Source organism: Peromyscus californicus, unplaced genomic scaffold (assembly GCF_007827085.1).
Source record: "Peromyscus californicus insignis strain IS unplaced genomic scaffold, ASM782708v3 Scaffold_4__1_contigs__length_199733344, whole genome shotgun sequence".
Taxonomy (NCBI): Eukaryota; Metazoa; Chordata; class Mammalia; order Rodentia; family Cricetidae; genus Peromyscus; species Peromyscus californicus.
In genome coordinates, this window is record NW_026294562.1 from 134,951,487 (window position 1) to 134,964,137 (window position 12,651).

General features: G+C 47.3%; 1 protein-coding gene across 2 annotated transcripts in view; it reads right to left on the reverse strand.

Moving 5' to 3' along the window:
* Nucleotides 1–12,651, reverse strand: part of Adamts17 (ADAM metallopeptidase with thrombospondin type 1 motif 17) — a 323,860-nt gene that overhangs the window by 139,259 nt on the left and 171,950 nt on the right. The gene's annotated exons all lie outside the window — the stretch shown is intronic.

Below are 12,651 nucleotides of genomic sequence, written 5' to 3' on the forward strand. Positions count from 1 at the left end.
CTGGGAGAATGAACAAATGAATAAATGTACTTCTATGTAAAGCAATGGCTGCCTTCAATATGGAGAGGGAAAAGCCAACACATTGTAAGCATTTACCCATTTACTGAGTTTAGGTATCACATACTTTATCAACACTGTGAGGCAAGACTGTCATTATCCTGTAGTATACACAAGGAAACAGTTAAATCACTAATACACACTGCAAATTCTCTACTGACCCCAAAGCCCATGGCATCTGCCCATAAGTCGTATGAGGTCTCCATCAGTTCCCAACACCCCCTCCCATTTCCTCCTCCCAAGACCTCACAGTCTACCCATTGGGCAAGCCTCCTGTTTCCTCCAGTCTGTTCCCTCTGCTTGTAAGGCCCCATAGAGGTGGAAGATCCCTTATCCAAAATGCTTGGGACCAGAAATGTGTCAGAGTTTGGATTTTTTTTTTTTTTTTTTTTTTTTTTTTTGGTTTTTTGAGACAGGGTTTCTCTGTGTAGCTTTGTGCCTTTCCTGGAACTCACTTGGTAGCCCAGGCTGGCCTCGAACTCACAGAGATCCACCTGGCTCTGCCTCCCAAGTGCTGGGATTAAAGGCGTGCGCCACCACCGCCTGGCGGATTTTTTTTTTTAAGATTTTTTTTTTGGGGGGAGGGTCGGTATTTACAGAGACTTTACTGGTTGGACATTCATAATCCAGCAGCCTGAACCATAAAAGTCTCCAAATTTGGAATTGGGAGGTGGGGTGCCAGAAAGTATGCCCAAGCTTTGTCTGTAAGTGCTGCTGAGCAATGCAGTCTCCGGCTTCGATGAACACAGTGCTCCTGGATAGGTGGGCACATGCTGGGGCGGACTCTAAGGCCCCACCAGACACCGGAGGCCATTTTTGAACAGCAGCAGGAAGTGCTTGCTTGGTTCCTACAAACAGCAAGAGGAGGAAACAGCTCCCCCTCCCCTGACCTAGGCTGGGCCACCTCGAAGACCTAAGGTCTGGTGGAAGGTACATCCTGGTTGTTCTGTGCGGGGTTCCTGCTGGTACCGTGTGGAAACCCGGCCAGCACTACACTCCTTTCCTTGGCCGGAGGGAAACAGGAGGCACGTGTTAAGGACCCCTTGATCATGGACACAAGTCTCTCCCACTTTTCTCCAACTGGTGGCCCTTCCCAGGACTGGGAATTTGGCTGCGAGTCACTTTTTGCCTCTTTCCTCACTGGGCGCCCACTGTGAGCTGAGAAAGTAGCTCGCCTTCCTAGAAATTCCTGAGGGGACCATTATGTAAACTCCCTCGAAAAATGTGTTGTTGATAACACCAGCCAAAGGCAGATAACGCGCCAAGAGCCAGATGAAACAGCAACGGATCCAAATTTCCCACAAATACTACTGGGGTTTGAAGTCTTCCCCCAGTCCAGCATGCCAGCACCGCACCTGGAATGTTTCCTGGATCCCGGGTGAGGTCTCTCCTTCCCCGTCCCTGAGGGTGGTGGAGATCACCTGGCTGGGCCTGAGTGCTTCAGGGGAAGGATGGAGTCTGGGGCCAGGGCACTCAACTGGCAAGGGACCAAGGAGTGAAAGATAGCACACAACTTGTATTGTCTGGAGAGCTCTCTGAGAAGGCCGTCTACTGTAAGCTTCCAAACACTTCTGGAAAAATCAGGCCAACTTCTGCCAAAGTCCAGGAACTTCAGGAGCTGAGACCCAACTGAGACAGGCCAGGCAGCTTGCAGTTGATGTCTAGCTCTACATTCGGCTGCACAGCCCTGTCTGAGAGGGGCAGGGTTAGGCAGGCTCCTGGACTCTGCCAGCCTCCTGCTCTAGCCAGGTCCACTGGCATTAAAGGGACAGATTTTACTTAGACCAGTAGTGTCCAACTCAGGCTGACTGTAAGAATCCTGTGGCTCTGAAGCTATAGAAAAAGACAGAGACCTGAAATTCATACCCATCTCCCTGAGAAAGGGTAAGACGGGATTTGTAGCAGGTCACAGTAGCTTCTGCCAGTCCCTGGAGGAGGCTCTGAGGTAGTAGCTCCAGGCTGAAATATGACTGACATCAGAGATGTGAACCTTGCTGTCTTGTGGAATTTCAACACCCAGGTTTCCTGGACATGCAGGGATCTCTGTATCTGCTGACAGACTGCAGGCCCCTCCCAGCAGGACACAAAGAGGCTTCCCATTAGGAGACCAGGGAGTTTGCAGAGGTGCATACTGGGTGCTCAAGGGCCATCCTTGGGGGTTCCAGCCTCCCAAGGTGCCGGGAGACATGGTAAGGACACAGATGCAGGAGAAAAGGACAGGCCAATGTGACAGCCAGCTACACTACATATGTCACTCTCCTGCTGGGCCCAAGAACCAAAGTAACAGAAGAAAGGAGCCCGCAACACTTACTGATGCTGAATGTTAGGTCATCTGTCATTGAACTTCTAAAACAACCTGATGATGGGCCCATAGGACTTACGCTCTCATTTTTCAGGTTAGCAGACTGAGGCAGAGACAGACTGTGACCACCAGATGCGGACAGGAGGTTGGGGCAGGCAGACTGATTAGGGAGACTCTCTTTGTCACCACTGTGTACCCAAGGTTATGGCCGTGTCGTGGTAAAGAGGAAGGTGGGAATATTAGGCAGGAGAGAGTGCTCTCACCAGTGACTGCTCCAGATGCTCTTTCTTGTCCCCCTGGAACAGTGAGCTTACAGCTTTGACTCTCAACACTATTCAGAGAAAAACTGCAACCATCTTTGGTGCATACTGTGGTGTGTAGACACACCCATGTCCATGTCAACTATGGCATGTGCAATTCCTTCTGAGAGTCATCTTCCTTTCTACCTGTGGCCATCAAGCATGGGTTTCAGGGCAGTTAAGGTACACTATGTTGCTGAGAGGCAACTGGCATTTGGGCACGGGTGATCATTCCCCAGAGCCTTTCAGCTCAGATCCCCAGGTGCTGGAGGTATGCGTAGGCTCCCTCTGTACTGGTAAGGAATGTTGGGGGCTTTGTGAGGCAGTGACCCTGGGCTCTATGTGTCCCCAACCACTGGCCCTGGCTCCAGCAGCCATGCACACCCTCGCTTCCAGTAGACAGTACCTACAGTTCGATTCCTGCCCTTGGCCTCACCTGGCAGAGCATCTGGGCTCTGACAGCTTTAGAGCCTTGTGGAGGAGTGACTTTGCTGATGGGGGACAGGAGGAACTTGTAATCATAAAGAAGACTGATTGTGCTAATTACATAAAGCTCATTTCCCCTTTCTAATAAATATTTACCCTCCGATGTTTATAACTTTTATGTTTGGACTTTCCTGAAATGTTTTATTGAATTAAAAACATCACATTACCATTGGCTAGAGGAAGAGACAGTTCTACTTGCCAATAACTTCCATAACAAATGCCAGCTATTGATGCCAATTTTTTTTTGTAGTTCATATTTCCATAGACAGCCCCGAGCCTTACAATACCAGCATTCTCAAGACAGACACGAGAGATACAACGGTGATGGGATGGGGCCCTCCAGAACCCTATAAATGAAAATGGACTGTGTTTGATTCTTTCTTGGTTCTGAAGTATGCAAATGTTCCGGAAGCAGAAGCTTGGTTACTATCTGAAGCCTCGGCAGCTCCTAACACGAATCGCAGCCTTGTTTTTCCTATGAGCCAGGGCATGGCTCTAAACTTCTGTGGGTCTTAAAACAGCTATGTGCAGTGAGTGCCAGGAGAAGAACACACCAGGAAGTTTAGTCAAAGGGAAGTTCTGCACTCAGCATTCTACCTAAAGAATGGGAATTCAGGGCAGCTGGGGCTTCCTACAGCAGGCGGAAGCCGGCCTGCCGGAAGCTGGCCTGCCGGGCCCTTTCCAGGGCTCTGAACACTCAGTGGCACCTATTACCCCCTTCTCAGAGTATGCTTGTCAAAGCCGACGAACATGAGACTTACAGGATTAGCAGGGAGACAATGCAATTGATGTGTTCAAGGTACAGAAAGACATTTCCTTGTGAGTAACACGATATTGAGAGTTTCTGGTTTTAAAGTGTTTAAATTACATTTTGTGTGTCTGGAAGGGTGTTGGGTGTGCAAGTGCCAGGCATGTGCATGTGTGTGGGGGTCAGAGGACAACTTGGTAGAGTTCACTCCTCTCACCCTGGAACTCAGGTCATCAAGGTTGGGATGTCACTGGCTTAGGAAATGTGTTGATAAACACACTATGATAAGAGCTGGCCTGGGGTAGAATGGTCACTGTGATGTGGAAGTTGTGGGGAGTACAAACGGTAGTCTGTGAGGTTACCCATAGCTGGTAGACAGGGTGAAGGGATCTGTGACTCCTAATCTCAGTGCCCGCCATGGGAACTGCAAAGACAGCTAGGGCCTCTTGCCAGCCATCATGAGTGAAGGGGATGTTCGCTTCAGTGAGAAGCTGGAGGGAAAAGTTGCAATCACTTTCCCAGCCTGTTTCACAAAAATCCAGTGAAACCATCCAAGGGCTTTGGTTCAGGATACCCAGGGTCATGTGAGGGATGAGAAATGCAGTCTCCTGAGACCAGGGAGGCCGTACCTGCCTTCGACCTTCTGTTAGCACACACTCTAGGCTCATCTTTCAAGCAGGACTTTGACTCTTGCTTATGTATTTAGCATTTATGTGTTTGTTTATCTTTTTAACTTTCCTTTTATTATTTATGTAGTGTGCATGTGTGGCACATGTGCGTGTGTGGTTGGGATGACATGTATTTGGAGGTCAAAGGACAACTTGGGGAGTCAGTTCCCTCTTTCCACCATGTGGGTCCTTGGGATTGAATTCATGCTATCTCGGTGGCCAGTGCCTTTACCCACTGAGCCACACTGCCAGCCCTTGGCAGGGAAGCTTGTTCCTCAGAAGGTAGAGCTGAGAACTGAAGAGGGCTCACAAGTGTGGAGATGCCTGGTCTCAAAATGCAATCTACCTAGTTTCTTTAGTTCCTCGTTTGAAGTTCTGTAGTCTAAAAACAGACACACTCAACCCTGCAGCCTTGGTGTCTCGGTTTTAGTTCCTGGGCCATGTCCAACCCTGCTGCCAGTGCATTATTTTTGGTGGTAGGCTTAAAGCTTTAGAAATGTTTGGGACAAAATACAGACAGAGAGACAGACAGACACAATACACACAGTTGTCTCATTAATGTTCCAAGTTTTCCATGCTAGCTCTGCACAGGGACTCAGCCCTGTGGCTGGTTGTGAACATCCCTTCAGTCCTTGTCTTCCAGGGAGCAGGGCCTGGGAATCCAGACCACATTCTTAATTCCCACACAGGAATGCAGCTTTTAAGAGAGACGTTCCTCCAGCCTTTTGAAGTTGTAATTCCTGCATGATATTCTCTCTCCTAAAATGCCTCTCCATGAGTATTTTCTTTTGTTTTATGACATCTAGTAAGTAGATTTTTTCCTATTAGAAGGGACCAAAAGTGGTTTGGAGCTTGGCTTTTAAAATCTTTTAAAAAGATTTCTGTACGTGTGTGTGTGTGTGTGTGTGTGTGTGTGTGTGTGTGTGTGTGCATGTGTGTGAGCTTGCGTGCACGCACACACACGTGCGTAGTTCAGAGCACAATGTTGAGTGTTGGTCCTCACCTCCCATCTTATTTGAGACAAAGTCTGTCTTGTTTTCACGTCTGTGTACACCAGGCTACCTCATGAGCTCCCATGGATTTTCCTACATCCACCTCCAATGTCTCTATGAGAGCACCAGGATTACAGATGTGTGGCCGTGTTTGATTTTTCTGTGGGTTCTGGAGGTCTAGACTCAAATTTTCAGGCTGGTACAACAAGTGCTGTCCTTACTGAGCCCATCTCTCTGGCCCACAGCACGTTCTTTCTGAAATCGGGCATGGGGGGTGGAGACAATTTGAGATGTAATGGCAGCAATAGACGAGACTGCAGCTGTGAGGACTAGACAGCTGGAGCACTCCACAGGGAAGTGAGGGAGAGTTACAGGTCCAAGAAAGTCTCGCATCTATAAGGAACATGTCGTGGACTCTGAAAAGATGCACAATGCCTTACTTCCTGAAGGAGATGGAGCGCCATTTACAATACATATGTAATTTTAAATAACACATGTACATCCTTGCATAGTTTTCTTATGAGCTTAGGAATCTTAGTAAAGGCACAATATATAGCTACATGCATTTTCCTTTGTTAACTGGTTGTTTTATAACTGATACTGTCAGGCTTTATTTATCTGTCTCCTATTAGAACACCAGACATGCAACTGTACCCAACACCACATGTACCGTTTCTTTCCTACACATTCTTCTGATAAAGTTTAATTTAAACAGCATAGCAAGGGATTAGGGATTTGCAACAACAATTACCAACAAAATGACACTTGTAACAGCGTGCCGGCCAAAGTTATTTAAAACTGTCTAATTGCTCATTTCTGGAATTTTCTACTTAGCATTTTTGGACTCTGGTCGACTGTGGGTAACTGAAACCTTAGAAAGTAAAGCTGTGGTCAAAGAAGGCTACTTTATTCCCCCTCGTGCATAAAAACCCTACAGAATCACGCTTCCAATCCTCTCCTGGCAAATGCCATGACTTTAAGGGAGTGTATTAGTTTCCAATGGCGAATTTCTATTGGTTTTCTATTGCTGATTAAAAACAAGCTACTAGTTTAAAACAGCACAGTTGTCTGATAGTTCTAGAACTCAGAAGTCCAAAATCACTCTCACTGGGCTAAAGTCAACCCGCCTGCAAGCCTGGCTCCTCCCTGGGGCCTCTTCTAACTGCGGTCTAGATGAACCTGTGTCCTCGTCGGCTGTCACTCCAATCTCCTGCTTCTAACGTCACTTTATCAGTCACTCACTCTGCATCCTTCTGGATGATTCTTCTGAGCCTATCAGACCAACACAGGTCGTCTAGGGCAATGTCCCCATCTGAAGGTGATTAAATCACACCTGAAAAGTCACTCACACTGTTCACAACAACACTCACAAGCTCTGGGGTTTCAAATGTGGAGGTCTACCACAAGAACATTTCTAGTTCTTTTTGTCAAATGATCAATGATATTTTAAAGACATGTATAGGTGCTCATATAAACCACATGTTTTACCCACTTAGAGGCTATTTCCAGGGCTCTTCATTCCTTTTTAGAAACAGATTTTCTCACTCACTATCTTCCTTTAGATACTATTTCTCATAGTGCATCCTGCACATGGGGAGGTTTTTGAACTTTGGTGGAATAGAAAGCATGTAATTTCACAATGACTTTGGAAAGATAATTTTGCTAGGTATAGAATTTTATGTTAGCAGACGTCTCTCTTTCAATACTCTAAGAAACTGCTCCACCCCTTTATCTGCTTGCACTGACTTTAATGAGCAATACACTGTAATTATCTGTATATCTGTCTTTAATCACCTGGGTGTTTTTTTTAAGATTTTTATCTTTACTACTGCTTCTGTATCACGTGTATTTATTCATGTATGTGCGTGTATGTGCATGTGCCTATATGTGGTAGCACATGTGGGAGTAGGTTCTCTCCTACCTGTGTGGGTTATGGGGACAGAGTTCAGGTCATAGGGCTTAGCTGCAAGCTCCTTTACCTGCTGAACTTTCTTGCTGGCAACTGTTACTATTTTTAAATGTTTTGGTCATGATGAATGTTGGTCCAGATTTCCTTGTTTCTTGAATTTAAACTTCACTGCCCTTCTTTGACCTGTGGTCTGAACGTTTTCATCAAATTTGACTTGTTTTCAGTCGCCCCCCCCCCCCCAGGCTTGGTGTTTCATTTTTAAATAGTTTTGGTTGCTTTGTGTTCAAACTTACTAACTCCCTCTTCTATAATGTCTAATTTGCTATTAATCTTGTCCAGGAGATCCTTCATCTAAGACTTTGCAGGGTTCTATTCCAGAAGTTCCAGGTAGACACCATTCCCATAATCCCTGTGTGTGTTTAATATGTCCTATTATTATAATTGTTGTTCTGATGTCCTTGACATGGGTAACTATACTATTTGTGTCATTTCTAGGTCAGTTTTTATTGACTCTCCCTCAAGATGGAGGCATTTTCCTGCTTTGCATGTCTGTCAGGTTTTTTTTTAGTTGATAGTGGACATGGTAGTTGTAGCTTTCGAGTAATAAGCAGTTCTGTATATCTATTACCTGAATTTTGTTCTAAAATTTGGTAAATCTTAAATTTTAAAAATTGTGTGTGATGTATGTATATATCATGTGTGCACATGTGCAAAATCCAGAGATAAGCCTGTCTCTGTGCCCTTCCCCACTCCCCAGCACTGGGGTTACAGACACACGCTGCCACACCTGGCTTTTATGTGTGTAATGGGGATCCAAATGCAGATCCTCGGGCTTGCAGGTCAAGCAACTCACCAACTGAGTCATCTGCCCAGTCACATAAATTAATCACAAGTTTGATCTGAGATCAGATCAAACTTATAGTGCGGGACTAGAACAGCATTTTAGTGGAAGGCTGATATAGCACCGTTTCTGAAACAGAACCCTGTGTCATCTACCTGATGCCCACAAGAGCTCCTGAGATTCTCCCTCCAACTCTTGAGGACAGCTAATTGCCTTGCCTTGGGCAGTGTTTTTACACTAAGCTGAGTAGTCAAGGGTGACCCTCTGTAGGTCTCTAAGGTTCTTTGTGTATCTGTTGTGGTTCAAACACCTGGTCCACAGATGGTAGCCTTGCTCTGGGAAGTTGTGGAACTTCTGGGATATATAGCAAAAGTAAATTGTTACAGGAGGATCTTGAAGGTTACACCCACCTCTGATATATAACTCAACAATTTTGCTTCCTGATCCACCAGTACGTGAAGAGCTACTGCCTCATGTTCCCGCTATCACAAATGGATGCTTCTCCCACAGCTTGTTTCTGTGGGGGCATTTTGTCACAGTGAGTTTCGCACACTCTTAGAAGGCTGGTCTCCTACGGAACCACTGCAGCCCTCTCGGGTTCTCCTTCTATGTGCTGCAGACTGAGGGCGGTCCAGGCCACAGGTGAGCAGAACCATGGGGCTCCTCCACCTCCTTCAGATCTCTCAGTCATTGAAGGCCTTGGCTTTTTGACGGCCAATGTCCTGAAAGCTCACCATTTCATGTTTTGTCTTTAATTACTGCAGCTGGGAGAGGGAGCAGCCAGTTAAAAAGCAGTAAGCATATGGAAACAGGGCTTTTCTTGAGGGGGTCAGGAAAGGCGTCGAGACTATAATCTCCACAGGGTGGCGGGGCCGGCCTCATGGAGAAGGTAGCATGTGAAAACTCAAAAATGAAAGACTGAGCCATTCGGATCACCGAGACAGCGGCTGCCAGGTAGAGGGAGGAGCCCCGAGAAGCTGGCTGTGTTTTTGCCATGAGCCTTCTGGTGGGCTTCAGAGAGAGCAGGAAGGCCAGGCCAGAATAGAGGAGGTGACCTGGGCCTAGAGAATGGGGTGGGGAGAGAGAGCAGTGAGAGAGCACCCAGCAGCCCTGAGCTTATGCTCCAGGAAGGACCAAGGGCAGACATGGACGCAGACTTCCGCACGACTGGGTGTCGCCAGAGCACAGACCCTGAAGCAGGGAGAGGCAGACTAAGGACATGGTGAGCTAGAGTCTGGTCATGAGGCTGTTCCGGTGTGCATCTGACGAGAGGGATGTAGCCAGGGCTAGGGCACCATGCCCCAAGTTCCCAGCATTCCAGGTATCCCAGAGAGGCATTCTGCCATGCGTTCCCTGAAGTGTAGGAGTGTTACTGGGACATGTTGTATGGTGTAAACACTCACTGTCAGCTCACTTCTAGAATCCCCTAAAAAAAAAAATCACTAAATCACCAGAGGGGATGATGACCAGGGCAAGCTATGGCTAGCAACCACCCAAGTGTCTGCCTCTAGGCTACCCTTTCCCTCTACTCACATATAGTCACTTCGTCTAGAGACTGGGGCTAGAAGATGTTGATTTGTTTTGATCTATTAATGATGACTCTGTTAAGGAAAATGCTTTCACTGAACACGAGACGCAGCTGCTGACTAGCTGGAGGAATCCATGTGGTGTCTCAACAGAACTTACAAATGGGCCATCTTCAGGGTGTTCGTGGGGAGTTTCAGCTTCTAGGTCAATGGTTCTCAACCTGTGGGTCACAACCCCTTTGGGGATCACATATCAGATATCCTGCTTATCAGATACTTACATTATGATTCATAACAGTAGCAAAATTCCAGCTATGAAGTAGCAACAAAATGATTTTATGGTTGGGGTCAGCACAACATGAAGAACTGTATTAAAGGGTCACAGCATGAGGAAGGTTGAGAACCCTCTCTGGAAGGTAGCTGTGATGCAGGGCTAATCTTTCTAACTGTCCTCTGAAAGAAGGATGCTAATGAGCTGAGAGAATCCCATGTGGCTTGTCTCCTGGGGTCTATCTTCAAACTAGCCAGCCTTCCTGGCTCTCCCAGTAGGGGGCGTCTATGCTTCTCTTCCTGCTCTGTTTCCTCACCTGCTAAAGTTGAGTTCAAAAGCTTCTGCCTGGAGTGTAGCAGTCAGGGCTGCATGTGACAGTCCCAGGAAAGCATCCAACCTGGAAAACTGTGAATCCCCAAACATGAGTGTCCTTCCATGTCACCTTATCCTGTGTAGTCGTTTGAATTGGAATGGCCTCCACAGACTCATGTGTTTGAATGATTGGCCCGTAGGGAGTGTCACTATTAGGAGGTGTGGCCTTGTTAGAGGAAGTATGACGCAGTGTGGGTAGGCTTTGAGGTCCCTATGCTCAAACTATGCCCAGTGTGGGACTTGGTTCACTTCCTGTTGTACACTGCCTTGCTTCCCACCATGATGAGAAAGGACTAGACCTCTGAAACTGTAAGCCACCCCAATTAAATGTAGTCCTTTCTAAGAGTTGCTGTGGTCATGGTGTCTCTTCACAGAAATAGAAACCCTCGCAAAGACAGCTGTGCAATTACCTCACCCCTGGACAGGAATGGCGGGAAATGGGGAGATGGCGTTTGTCTAGTCCCCAACTCACCCAATCCTACATTGGCTGGGCAGCTTTGCCTGACCACTTTGCCCCACTAGCCCTGGGGCAAACCCCTCAGGAGACAAAGTGATCACCGTGTCCAGGTCTTTGCTGGACACTTTCTCCTTCTCCACTCCAGGGGCCTGGAACCATTCTGTTCCTCCTGAGACTCCAGCATTCTCCCCAGGACCTACCTATGTGTTCTTCATACTGAAGTTACACTGTCTTCATCAAGGGTCTCTAGAAACCTGCTCTCTCTTTACTCTCCAATTCACTCTAGTAACTGGAGGCTGGCCATAGGCACTTGGCTACAGTAACAACAGCCTTAAGCATGAATCCATGAAGTGGCTGATGGTGAGCATCAGGTACCATGAGGAGCTGGGGACAATGGAGTCCTGGGACTGATCACATCAGTCAGGCATGGAGGGGCCTTTGTTGGAGAGAGGATTCAGGACCACATTTCGGTAGATGCTCTTGGAAGAGCCAGCTCATAGCCAGCATTAGCCTGGCTCTGAGGTGATGTTTTCTGTGCCCCTAAAACGGTAGGCAGCACCCAGCCGAGAGATGTTGGCTCAATGTCCCGAACCAATTCACATTTAAACATGGAGCAGCCAAGAGGAATCATAGCATCTCTGGTGTCTGAGAGTCCCCTCCCCTCCCCAGCCCCATCCCTGGGGACTTCATTCTGGAGGTAGCCTCTATGTAGCTGTTAGCTTTGGGGTTGGGCCTGCTGAGTTCCTATATCTGGAGACTGGCCAGTCTATTGTGTATCTTCCTTGGGACTACATGCTATCTTGAGCCCAGGCCTTCAACAAATATCCCAGACTGCATTGTGGGGGCTCCTGAGCTTCATATGCCCCTAGCCACGTCTGTTTCTGTCCCATGCGATACACCTGCTACTCAAGCCAAGCCTCACTGCCAAGCACCACCTGGACCACCTGCTTCTCTAGTATGCTTCTGGTGTCGGGGCCACTCCTGTCTCTCCCACAGGTAGCCATACACATGGCAAATGTCCTGTCACAGGTCCTAGCACAGTCCTCTTGGCACTTTCCATACACAGAATTGGCCGAGCCCTAGGCCTCACTGTTTGCAGTATACTGAGCAAATCTGCACGGTGGGGGTGACCAGATTTGGCTCCAAGTCCTTGCACTGTTACCTATGCCATAATCAAACCATTGGCATAATAACGGAGTTTGATTTGGTAGTATTGTCTACAACCAGGAGGTAGATTCTAGAGAGTTCTGGTGAGGACTAATGGAGCTCATGCAGGCTAGGGCTTTAGGATCAATCAAATGGGTGCTGATCAATAAGTGCTGTTTGTACATTATTATTATTATAAAATCAACGTGTCACTTATTAAATTCTCTCCATCTGATAACCTCCAGTGTGAACCAGTTTTTAGCTTGCTTCCTTAACTAGGCAGAGTTTGATATCAGGCGACATCACACCATGTCTCAGAAGTGTGACTAGATTTCCTTTGTCCTAAAGATTTCATGCAAAAACACCAGGCTACTAGTGTGAGTATCCCCAAAGTATCTCCTTCAGAGTGACCCATGTGCAGGGCTGTGAATGGATAGATGCTTGGAAAAGCATGTGCTGGCACTTTCACAGTTGGTTATATGGGGCACACCTATGCAAGTACCTGTGAGGATGTGTGCACATGCACACACCCTCATGCCTATGCATATACACGGTCACACTCATGTCTATGTCTGAG